The sequence below is a fragment of the Thalassophryne amazonica genome, chromosome 18 (genome assembly GCF_902500255.1).
Source record: "Thalassophryne amazonica chromosome 18, fThaAma1.1, whole genome shotgun sequence".
Taxonomy (NCBI): domain Eukaryota; kingdom Metazoa; phylum Chordata; class Actinopteri; order Batrachoidiformes; family Batrachoididae; genus Thalassophryne; species Thalassophryne amazonica.
The window spans coordinates 67244289-67257086 of NC_047120.1; positions in this window are offsets into that span (position 1 = coordinate 67244289).

The window sequence follows — 12798 nt, forward strand, 5'->3', positions numbered from 1 at the left end:
CCAAACCACCTAGGAAGGAAAATAAACACACATCCAAAAAACCATGTCCACCCCAGCCCCCCAGCACACAACAACAGAACTAAAGCTTTGCTAAAATATAAAGCAAATAATGATTAGATTTTTCCTCAAAGAAAATTTGATGGAATGACTCTGCAGCATATTTGTAATAAGTGAATTAAACGTTTGAATTAATCCAAAATCAAACAGTAAACTTTGTCTTAGTTTATTTTCAATGCAATTTAAGGTGTTTTGTACAATCATTTTGACAAAAAAGTATCTGATACAGTCTTCATTACTTAAAATTGACTGACAGCAATTCACTTGGGAAGAGAACCCCTCTTTGTTTGTCTGTTTATTTGTTGTTTTTTAAAACATATGATGGACTCTTTAAACTACACGCAGGCACTCGTTTCCAATGATAAAAAATCCTCTTGCATTGAAATACTTAACACCACTTTTAACATGCATTTTATGTAAATAAGCAACAAAATCTGTTCCAGTAGTATTTACATTTTTTGTCCGCTTGTACGTATACACGTATTCCTATAAATGCTGATTTCACATGCAAGGAAAGGAAAGCTGGGAGCCGTGCACCTGCGCCGTCTCACTGACATTTCACAGTCTGTCTGTCTGAAGTTTCAATGAACAAAGGACTGATTGTCAAACAAAATGAGATGTACTGCATCATGCAGTTGGAATCCTAATGTGGAATTTAAAAAAAAAAAAAAAATCTGTGAAAAAGACAAGTTAATAAAAGTGACACAGACATATATCCTTGATAAGTGGGGGGTTGGGGGGCTGAAGCCCCAACAATAAACTGACAAAACCATCTATACATACCATGCAAATATTATTCCACAAAACACTTTTTTTTTAATAAATTGTGATTAATTTACAATCATTTATTAAATAATTGTTTATCATCCAGATACAATGATTAGGCTAATACTAAACTATCACCAACCAGGTTGGAACTTTCTGACATATTGGAATAATTTTCTTGTGATTTTGAGAAAAATACATTTGTTTTCTTGAGATCGTGAGAAAAGCTTTTTCTTTTTCAAGATAAAACTATTCTTCTGTTTTGGACAAAATGAAATTTGTTTTATCAAAGATAAACAACTGATTTTCTTGTGATCTGAAGAAAATTAAATTGTTGCTCCCCCCCCCACCCCACCCCCCCACCCCACAAAATCATGGAATATTTTTCTCCTGATCTTGAGAAAACAAAATCTCAAGAATATTATGCCATTATCTCAGGAAAACAAACTCTCTTGTCAGTTTTCCCAAAATAACAATCATTTTCTCATCACAACAAAAATAGAAAATCAAGTTTCATTTTCCTGAAATAATGGCATAATTTTCTCATGATCTCAAGAAAACAAAGACTTTTCCAGTGATTGTCAATGCACTTGGTTTCAGTGCAGAAGGTTCCCAGTTCAAATTCCACCCCTGCCACATTTCTCCATGTAATGTGGAGTTCTGTCAGGAAGGGCATCCGGCGTAAAACTTGTGCCAATTCAACATGCAGATCCACCTTGGATTTGCTGTGGCGACCCCGAGTGCAAACAAGGGAGCAGCCGAAGGGTCTTACTTTGTCAAGGAGACGTTTACAGATGTATTTACTAATTGTCCCAGGGCGGGTTTGATTCAGAGACTGAAATGGAAACTTCATCTTCACCAAGACTGATGTCCTGTCCAGGGTGTACCACGTGTGACAGGACTAGGCTGACACAGAGCAGACCGGCTGCACTAAAGAAGACAAACTAATGCATAATTTTACAGCAAGATGTCAAGAAAACAAATGCCTTTTATAGTTTATGGGGTTGTTTGCAAGCACTGGTGATCATGTTGGAAAAATGGCCACAATATTAAAATTTGAATGTTGAACAGTTATTTTCCCCTCAAAAAAAAAAAAAAAAGAAAAAGAACAAAAAAGACCTACATAGCACATTCACACAAAATGCTTGTATCATCATCTGAATGGTTCTGGCCCAAAACCACATGTAGCTGTTCCACTGTTCTGTCAGTGTGTTGAGGTTATTCCTATATTGCTCTCCTTTCATCCTTTCAAATGCATGTGAGATGGAATGATTGCTGCCATGACAACTGATTAAAAGATACACTACGTGTAGTATGGGGGGGGGGGGGGGGGGGATAAGGAAGCAAAAGCAAAATAAAAAAATCAGTGGTAAAAAACTTTATATGTCACACAGCCCTTCTGAGAAACCAGTTTTCAGCAGTTATTTCCTGGATTTTGTTACTCATTCTGTTTCATCATGTCATTTATCTTTAAACTGTTATCTTTTGTTTACATATACTATGTGTTATCAGCCAGACTCGGGCATGTATTCACCCAGTTAAAGCCTTTGCTCAGCTCTGAATACCGTTTCTGCAGGCTGATGCAAAGCGAGCGTTCAGCTCACGCTCGCCCTCTGTTCTGTTGCCTTGGTGTTTGCTCTGTTCTGCTCCCCCTCCCCTTCTGTTTCCACAGGCACCGCATCATGGCACTGATTACCTTCACCTGTCCAGTACTCATCAACGCCCTGGTCCATCCATTCCAGAGTTTTTCAGAAACCCTGTTTTTGTTGTGTGTTGGGGGGTTTGGCTGGATGTTTTTGTGTTGTTTTCTTTTCTTTGCTCTCCAGGTGGTATGCAAACTGGTTTTTGTCTGTGTAGAAGGTGCTGGCAGAAGAGTCCTTCACCCTCATCAGCATGATTTGCAGCACCTGTGGATGATGGTCACGTGCAAACTTAAAGACTTTCAGCTGAAGCAGATAATGAGATGGTGTTCTGCATTTAAGCCATGAGTGATTCAAGCAGAATTGCCGGGAACTCGACCTTGTGATGTTCGTTTGTGAGATGCTGAGGACCGCGCCTGGGTTTGACACATCGTGCCTGTGAAGGAGGACGGGTGAGGGACACATGCTGTCAGCACACATCAGAGGTGATTGATTGTCTGAATAAGTGTTAATAGTAATTTGGTATTTTGTTACGCAGTATATTTGAACATTGATGAGAATTGTGCAGCTCGCTTCTCACGGCCGTGGCGTGCGGACTGATGATCCTCCACCTGTTGTGAGAAGCTGCTCATTTACATAAAGCTTAAATTCAGACCTGAATGTGTTGCTGATAGCGTGTGCCTTTGAAGGATATTAGTTGTAGCTGTTGACTTACCTCTTCTATCCTTCACAGAGTCAGTTTGTCGTGTCCACCTGGGGGGTGTTTGGCAGTGAATGTGAGTCCAGAAACGCCGGGCTTCAATCCCTTTGGGCGCTGGAGAGCACGCCGTCCTTCACTCCGCCAGACAAACGCACTTTTATGTTGTACACTGAGTATTGCACAAGAGGGGGAAAATAAAATTGTTTTGTTTTTTGGAACCGCTTTCTGGTTATTTAGCGCTGGGTTCAGTCAGACGCAGGTCCGCTCCTCAACCCGCTTCGGCACATAACAGTTTTTTCTTAGTGGTACCTGGCCTCCTCATCGAAGTAAGACTAATCTTTGTACTATTCTCCTTGTGTTTTAGACTCTGTTTTTGTGTACTTTGTTTCGAGTGTCACCATCCACCTATGAGCTTCGTGAGCGACCATCTGGTCCCGGTTACCTGTCACCACGCTGTTTTGCTCCAGCCTGTGCCGCCTGCCTTCGGTGTATCCAGTACATTTCAAAGTCCTCTGTATCAACGTATCAAATTGATACTTTGTTTTCCCTCACTCAGCTCTCAGCTAAAGTTAAAGTTGCCCTAATTTTGTTAAAAAAAAAAAAAAAAAAAAGTGGTGCAAATTATTGGTTGAGCTAATAGAATTAATAAATATGTAGCAGGATGAAGGTCCTGGGTCCTGATTGAAAAGACGTTTCCGCTTTAGCGCGAGCCATCCGGGGTTCGATCCCACTGCCATCTTGGCCACAAAGGGCCTACGGTCACAACTGACCATAGGTGGGATCGAACTCCAGACGGCTTGCACTACAGACCATTGCTCTACCAGGTCAGCTAAAGGGGAATTCCCCCGTTAGCCAAGCTAGCGGGAACGTCTTTTCAATCAGGACCCAGGACCTTCATCCTGCTACACATCTCCCCACCATGTCTCACTTCGTCCCAAAGTCACAGGTGCATTTAAGCATGTTCTGTGACTACCCACATCCTGCCGACAATGCCAGTTGTGACTGTAGGACCTTTGTGGCCAGAACGGTGGTGGGACCGAATTAGTGCGGGCCGTCCGAGGCTTGATCCCACCGTCGTCCCGGCCCCAAAGGTCCTATGGTCACAAATGGAATAGTTTTGACTGTGTTGAATGTTTGGTCTCCAAAGTAAAGGTCAAACAAGGTCGACGCCCATTGGATTCTATGACATGTGACATATGTTACCCAGTAACATGATAACTAAGCATGACACATGGTGCAAAATATTCCTTTTTAGAACCCTATTAACCAATAATTTGCATCACTTTTTTTTTATCAAAATTGTAGCAACTTTAACTTTTGACCCCTGTACAAACTGAAACTGACCTTTGTCACCATTCTTGCTGTTTTTACCTCATAACTCCAGAATGTTCAATCGCAGATAGTCGAAACTATACCTTTTTGGAATCTTTATGATCAGGCAAATAATGGTGTAATTTTCAATATGATTGGAGCTTTTTAAATTTTTACCCCTGTGTAAATCTTCAATTGACCCCTACCTGGCCGCCTATTGAAAATTCAAATGGCCAATCATTTTGTTTTTCAAAAGAGTAACATCTAAGGAGTATTTGATGAATTTGTTGCTTCTTATCACCATTTGAAGGATTTCTCTGTAAATATTCTTTTATATGCTGCACTATTACACAGAAATTAAATAGCGAGCCAACTACATATTTCCAATATTGAAGACCGATGTCTATAACCACATTCATGAAGCTGCATATGTACCTCCATTAAACTACACCACATTTTAATGTGGTGTAGTTTAATGGCCTGCGGTGACAATAATTGCCTGCTGGTTGGAAGATGACAGGAACTGAACTCTGTGCCAAACTACTTCAAAAATGTAACAATTCTGCTTTTGTTTTTGTATTGTGATCAACTTCAAAGCCTTATCTGGCACAAATGCATGTGTTCAACATTCAAACGTCAAACAAGGTTGACGGGTTTTCCCATTTAAAGTAGACCTGCATTGAAATAAATGTGGTCAGATTTCAGAAAGAAATAGCTGATATGTATTTATAAGACCCTTGTGAATGCAGTAAAGTAAATCTGTAAGCCCAAATTTGTAATTCAGCGTAGAAATCTTTGTTTAAAAATGACAAATTTGCAGCTAAAATTTAGCCCTCTGTGAAAACAGTTTGTACATCCGTATCATTTCCATGATGTCAGGGACAAGACGACGCGCTCCCACCTTCAGTCCGATCCCGCATTGAAATTGATTTTATCTGTTAGTAATGTTACTTATACATGTCCTGGTTTCAACATCCAAAAGTAAGCTGCAATGAATGTGAGATACAAATCTGTGTGCTCAGATCAGCAATGACATCAACAGCGGGCGCCGTTCTTCCTCTCCCCCTCTCTGCCTCCGCTGTGCTTATTAAGTCTGCAGGCTCGTTAACGAGCTCGTTAACCGCTGATGCGGGCCACTCACACCGCCCGTGTCTGCTTTGCAGCCGCTGTTGTGCCAGATTCAGCGCACAACACAGGCATCACCTCTCTGTCTACTGAATGGAGCTGCAGCACACTTGGCACAAGTCCTGAGATTACGCTCGCTGTTTTAATGCAAAGCGGCCGGTACACCTGTTGCTGCAAGGACAGACTTCTTGCGGCAAAATCCACAGCACCGCACGTCTTGGCAATCGGAGCCCCAGAGCTCCATGGACGCTGAGAGAGGTTTATATATTTTTAATGACTGGGATTCTTTGCGGGTCTCGCCTCCATATCCCGCGATGGTACCGGAGGCTAAAGACAGTAGATTTTCATTGCGACACCACTCAATCAAACGGGCGTATGATAAAGTCCCCCAAAATAATTTTCAAGCACAAATAAAAGAAATGTGTACTCACCAAACGTGCCGCAAGACAATATGAAGTTTTAAAAAAAGTAGATCCTTCTGTATAAGACAAGAAAAAGGTGCAGATGCAAACTTACGTAAATCCACAAATTATAGTTGGCACGCACAATGTATGCTGGCATAGGGTCTTCTCTCTGACGTCTCGGCAGTGTCCCGGATGTGATGACAGGTTTGCGGAGGGCTAAATGTTAGCTGTAAATTAGTCATTTTCAAATGAAGATTTCTCAGTTGAATGACAGATCTGGGCTTCCAGATTTACTTTACTACATTCAGAAGGATCTCATGTGTAAATGTAAGTCATTTTTTGTTCAAAAAATCTGACTGCATTTTTTTCAAAGCAGGTCTCCTTTAAGATTTTGTTGCTTCTTGTCAGGAAAACATGAATGTAATGCAAGAGAAAAACATTGTTTATGAAATATGAGTATAGTAGACAGCAGATGGGCAAGGGAGGTAGGGCTCCCTCTGGTGGCGCTTCCTTCGCCATTGCAGGTTCGGGCACTAGATGGCACCCTCCTCCCTTTAATCACACACAAGACACAACCAGTAACTCTGGTGGTGTCTGGAAACCATCGGGAGGAGATTGAGTTTTTTGTAACTCCTTCTATCTCTCGCGTGATTTTGGGCTTCCCATGGATGTTGAAGCACAATCCCCGGATTGATTGGCCGTCTGGGGTGGTGGTTCAGTGGAGCGAAACCTGCCATCGGGTGTGTTTAGGATCCTCGGTTCCTCCCGGTTTACAGGCTAAGGAGGAGGTCAAAGTCCCTCCCAATCTGACGGCACTGCCGGTTGAGTACCACGATCTTGCTGACGTCTTCGGCAAGGATCTGGCACTCACCCTTCCCCCGCACCGTCCATACGATTGTGCCATTGATTTGATTCCAGGCGTGGAGTTCCCGTCCAGCAGGCTGTACAACCTCTCACGACCTGAGCGCGAATCAATGGAGACCTACATCCGGGACTCATTAGCTGCCAGGCTGATCCAGAACTCCACCTCGCCGATGGGGGCAGGTTTCTTTTTTGTGGGCAAGAAAGATGGCGGACTCCGTCCATGCATTGATTACAGGGGGCTGAATGAGATTACGGTTCGCAATCGATACCCGTTGCCATTGTTGGATTCCGTGTTCACCCCCCTGCATGGAGCCAAAATCTTTACTAAGCTGGATCTTAGAAATGCGTATCACCTGGTTCGGATCCGGAAGGGAGACGAATGGAAGACGGCATTTAACACCCCGTTAGGTCACTTTGAGTACCTGGTCATGCCATTCGGCCTCACCAATGCCCCCGCGACGTTCCAAGCCTTGGTTAACGACGTCTTGCGGGACTTCCTGCACCGATTCGTCTTCGTATATCTGGACGATATTCTCATCTTTTCTCCGGATCCTGAGACCCATGTCCAGCATGTATGTCAGGTCCTGCAGCGGTTATTAGAGAACCGACTGTTTGTGAAGGGCGAGAAGTGCAAGTTTCACCGCACGTCTTTGTCCTTCCTGGGGTTTATCATTTCCTCTAACTCCGTCGCCCCTGATCCGGCCAAGGTTGCGGCGGTGAGAGATTGGCCCCAACCAACAAGCCGTAGGAAGCTGCAACAGTTCCTCGGTTTCGCTAATTTCTATAGGAGGTTCATTAAGGGCTACAGTCAGGTAGTTAGCCCCCTGACAGCCCTGACCTCTCCAAAAGTCCCCTTCACCTGGTCGGATCGGTGCGAAGCCGCGTTCAAGGAGTTGAAACGACGGTTCTCTACTGCGCCAGTTTTGGTGCAGCCCGACCCTAGCCGCCAGTTCGTGGTTGAAGTGGACGCCTCTGACTCAGGGATAGGAGCCGTGCTGTCCCAGAGCGGAAAGACCGATAAGGTTCTTCACCCGTGTGCCTACTTTTCACGCAGGTTGACCCCGGCTGAACGGAACTATGACGTCGGCAATCGAGAACTCCTTGCGGTGAAAAAGGCTCTTGAGGAGTGGAGACACCTGTTGGAGGGAGCGTCTGTGCCTTTCATGGTTTTCACTGACCATCGGAACCTGGAGTATATCAGGACCGCCAAGCGGCTGAACCCCAGGCAAGCCCGCTGGTCACTGTTCTTCGGGTGTTTTGACTTCCGGATCACCTATCGCCCCGGGACCAAGAACCAGAGGTCGGATGCCTTGTCCCGGGTACATGAAGAGGAGGTCAAAACTGCACTGTCGGATCCACCGGAGCCCATCCTGCCGGAGTCCACTATCGTGGCCACCCTCACCTGGGACGTGGAGAAGATCGTCCGGGAGGCCCTGGCACGGAGCCCGGACCCAGGTACAGGTCAGAAGAACTGTTTATACGTCCCACCAGAGGCCAGAGCTGCAGTCTTGGACTTCTGTCACGGTTCCAAGCTCTCCTGTCATCCAGGGGTGCGAAGGACCGTGGCAGTTGTCCGGCAGCGCTTCTGGTGGGCGTCTATGGAGGCCGACGTCCGGGAGTATATCCAGGCCTGCACCACCTGTGCCAGGGGCAAGGCAGACCATAAAAGGTCCCAAGGACTTCTTCAGCCGTTACCGGTGCCTCATCGCCCCTGGTCCCACATTGGCCTGGATTTCGTCACGGGCCTCCCGCCGTCCCAGGGCAACACCACCATCTTCACGATAGTGGACCGATTCTCCAAGGCGGCCCACTTCGTGGCCCTCCCGAAGCTCCCAACAGCCCAGGAGACAGCAGACCTCCTGGTCCACCACGTCGTCCGTCTGCATGGGATACCCACCGACATCGTCTCAGATCATGGTCCCCAGTTCTCCTCACACGTCTGGAGGAGCTTCTGCAGGGAACTGGGGGCCACCGTGAGCCTCTCATCAGGGTACCATCCACAGATGAACGGACAGGCAGAGCGGGCCAACCAGGAACTGGAACAGACCCTCCGCTGCGTGACATCCGCGCACCCGACGGCCTGGAGTAACCATCTGGCCTGGATCGAGTATGCGCATAACAGCCAGGTGTCTTCTGCCACTGGCCTCTCCCCATTTGAGGTGTGTTTGGGGTACCAGCCCCCATTATTTCCCATGGTGGAGGGAGAGGTCGGTGTGTCCTCGGTCCGGGCCCATCTTCGGAGGTGCCGTCGGGTGTGGCGCACCGCCCGTTCTGCCTTGTTGAAAGCCCGGACGAGGGCCAAGACCCATGCAGACCGCCGGCGGTCCCCAGTCCCTGCATACCAGCCCGGGCAGGAGGTGTGGTTGTCAACGAAGGACATCCCCCTGCAAGTACAGTCTCCTAAATTGATGGACAGGTTCATCGGCCCCTTTCGTATCCTCAAAGTCCTCAGCCCTGCCGCAGTGAAGCTGGGAGCTTCACTGCGGATCCACCCGGTCTTCCATGTTTCCAGGATCAAGCCTCACCACACCTCACCCCTCTGTGCTCCCGGTCCGGCGCCGCCTCCTGCCCGAATCATTGACGGGGAGCCGGCTTGGACTGTGCGCCGGCTCCTGGACGTCCGTCGAATGGGCCGGGGGTTCCAATATCTGGTGGACTGGGAAGGGTATGGACCCGAAGAACGCTCCTGGGTGAAGAGGAGCTTCATCCTGGATCCGGCCCTCCTGGCCGACTTCTACCGCCGACACCCCGACAAACCTGGTCGGGCGCCAGGAGGCGCCCGTTGAGGGGGGGGTCCTGTTGTGTGGGCCGCCAGAAGAGGTACTGCTGGCCCACCACCAGAGGGCGCCCTGCCTGAAGTGCGGGCTTCAGGCACGAGAGGGCGCTGCCGCCACGGACTCAGCCGGGAGTGACAGCTGTTACTCATTCTTCATCATCTCACTCCATAAAACCCAGACGTCATCTCCACCTCATCGCCGAGATATCATACTTCATTGGAGGTAATATCCTCAGCCTTTTGTAAATCTGTTTATTGTGAGTGTTTGCAGGAGTACCGGTCCTTTTTGTGGAGGCTGTGCAAGACGGCACTCTTTTTCCTCTGAGGGATCGCTGCAACATATTGAGTGAGAGGTGGAGGTGGCATTCCCACCGCTGTTGTTACTGGGTGTACACACACCCACACTTGACTGTCTTTGTTCTTCGCCAGCAGTACCAGATCCGACAGTCGGGGACGGTGATCACCTGGGAATTCGGGACTTGGCGGCTCCAGTATTCACCAGGTTCTGTGGCTGGCGGAAATCGTGTGGTTCCGGCTCTTCTCAGGATGGACGTCTTCTATCCTCGAGCCTGCCCACACGTCACCTTTGTGGATTGACTGTAATGATATTCTGATTACAGAATCTGTCACTACACTTTCCCAACAGAAACTCCAATTCTACCAAACTGCAGACTCTACTCTGACATACATATGACATACATACACACACACACACACATATATATATATATATATATATATATACACACACGAGGTCTGTTAGAAAAGTATCTGACCTTTTTATTTTTTTTCAAAACCATATGGATTTGAATCACGTGTGATTGCATCAGCCAAGCTTGAACCTTCGTGCGCATGTGTGAGTTTTTTCACGCCTGTTGGTTGTGTCATTCGCCTGTGAGCAGGCTTTGTGTTAGCAGTGGTCCACCCCTCTCGTCGGATTTTTATTGCGAATAAATGTCTGAACGATTTGGAGCTTTGCATCAATTTTTTCCAAAAACTGTGAGAGACCTCCAGGTGGTAACCATTCAGAAAATTCAGATGGCTTTGAGGGACGATTTTATGGGGATTACACAGATTAAGGAGTGCTCAGCCAGTTTAAAGACCGCCCACAGCTGCTGAGAGCGCTGATCGACAGGCTCAAACCCCACTGAAACAACCAGATCATTTCCAACGTGAAGACTTTGTTGATCCGGGACGTCGTCTGACTTACACAAAAATGGCAGGAGACGTGGACATCAGTTCTTTTTCGGCACATTCCACTGTTACAGGAGTTTTTTTCATGGAAAGAAAAGCGGACGGATGCGCCACTGTGCCGCTCATGGCGCGGCACAAAACCACCTCCGTGTTGGTCTCACAGGACAGCTTTGAGATGGCTTTCAGACAGCTGTCGGTGGGTTTTCAGTCGTGTGAGTAACCGAGAAATTGTGGATGAGCCTGGACATGCCAGAACATGTCCTGTGAGGCTTCATCACGGCGTTGCTTTGCGCCATGCGGCTCCACCGCGACACGCGGAATTCCTCTGCACATCTGTCTCAATGTGCCAAAAAAGTGCTGATGTCCACGTCTTCCGCAATTCCTGTGCTAGTCAGAGGATGTCCCGGATAAAACACATCGTCCAGTTTGGAAATGAACGGCACATTCCACTGTTACAGGAGTTTTTTTCATGGAAAGAGGAGCGGAGGAATTCCGCGTGTCGGTGCTGCACCGTTTAGAAATAATCCGGTGGTTCGTGCCTGTCATTGCGGCTCGGCGCGCCGAGCGCCATTGTGGGGCATCCTTAAAGCTGTACTACCAGACCTTATTCTCTGTGAAGCCCGTAACATTTTCACCGAAAGCCAGATAAATTTTTAGAATGGTTTCCAGGTGCCAGTCTCTAACAGCTTCTGAAAAAATTCTGATGGAAAAAAAACCCAAATCATTCCGCCATTTCCAGACAATGAAAATCCGACGACGGGGCGGGACCACTCCTTCCACAAGGAGTGCTCACAGGCGAATGACGTCACCGACAGGCGTGGAAAAACTCACACATGCGCACAATGGTTCAAGCTTGTCTGACGTGAAAACATATGAATCAAATCCATATAGTTTAAAAAAAAATAAAAAGGTACGATACTTTATGGACAGACCTCGTAACTATACTGTGTGTACTTGTTAATTACTGATCTAAATGAAGTCCAAGACATATTCAGTAACATGGAAATGTTCGCGCATCCTTCAGGTGCCTCTTTTAAAGAAAACCGGCTGGAAATGAGATTACTGTATTTAGTTTGTCCAATTACTTTTGGGCTCTGAAACTGAGCCACTATGCACATACACGGTTGTACTTTAGAAATGTTGAATGCAGTGTTCTTGTTGAACCCTCTGAGTTATAGCGAACATCTAAGCACGTGTTTGCGGTTTCATCTTGTTTTGGTGGATGCAGATGATAAAAACTGTGTCATTGTCCAAATACTGGACCTGCCTGTTGGTGTTGACATCCTTTCAACTAAAAAGCAAAGCAGGACACTCCTGACCTTTTGTACCATTATGCAATGTGTTTGGTGTGATAAAATCCCGGGCATTACTTCAGACAAGATGTTCATGGGCCATTCCTTGTGGTGAGTGTTTGGGAGTGTTTGGGATTACCCCCTCTGTCCCGCGCCCTCTCACACTCCCTCACTTTGAAGAAACACCTGCATCACACAGACCCTTATCTAGTTCCTCACTCGCACCCGTTCCCGATAGGGGATATTGCTGCCAGATGAAATGTGTTAAGTGTGTGCACGTGCAAAGTGAAGCTTTAATTATGGACGGTGAGATTCCAAGAAAAGCTGTGCGGAGCAGCTGACATCATCAACAGGAGCACAAGCCAATACATTCTGCTGTCTGTGACAAAAAGGCGTATTGTTTGCAGTGGAACAGAAGCTGAATGTTGAAAATGCAAAACTGACATGACTGGAAAGTCCAGACCTGCCACATAGCGATAGAATAGAGCATATTGCACAAACATGAAAGACACTGAGTAACATGTGATTTCACTGATTAACATCATTTTGAGCAGATGGGACGAGTTCGCCACTGAAATCACCTGCTGGAGTCAGTGGCCTTAAAGAAAACCTGCAGCCTCTCAACTTTCTGGAATGTCTTTAGGTCTAAGGAGTATTTGTGTTGAATTTG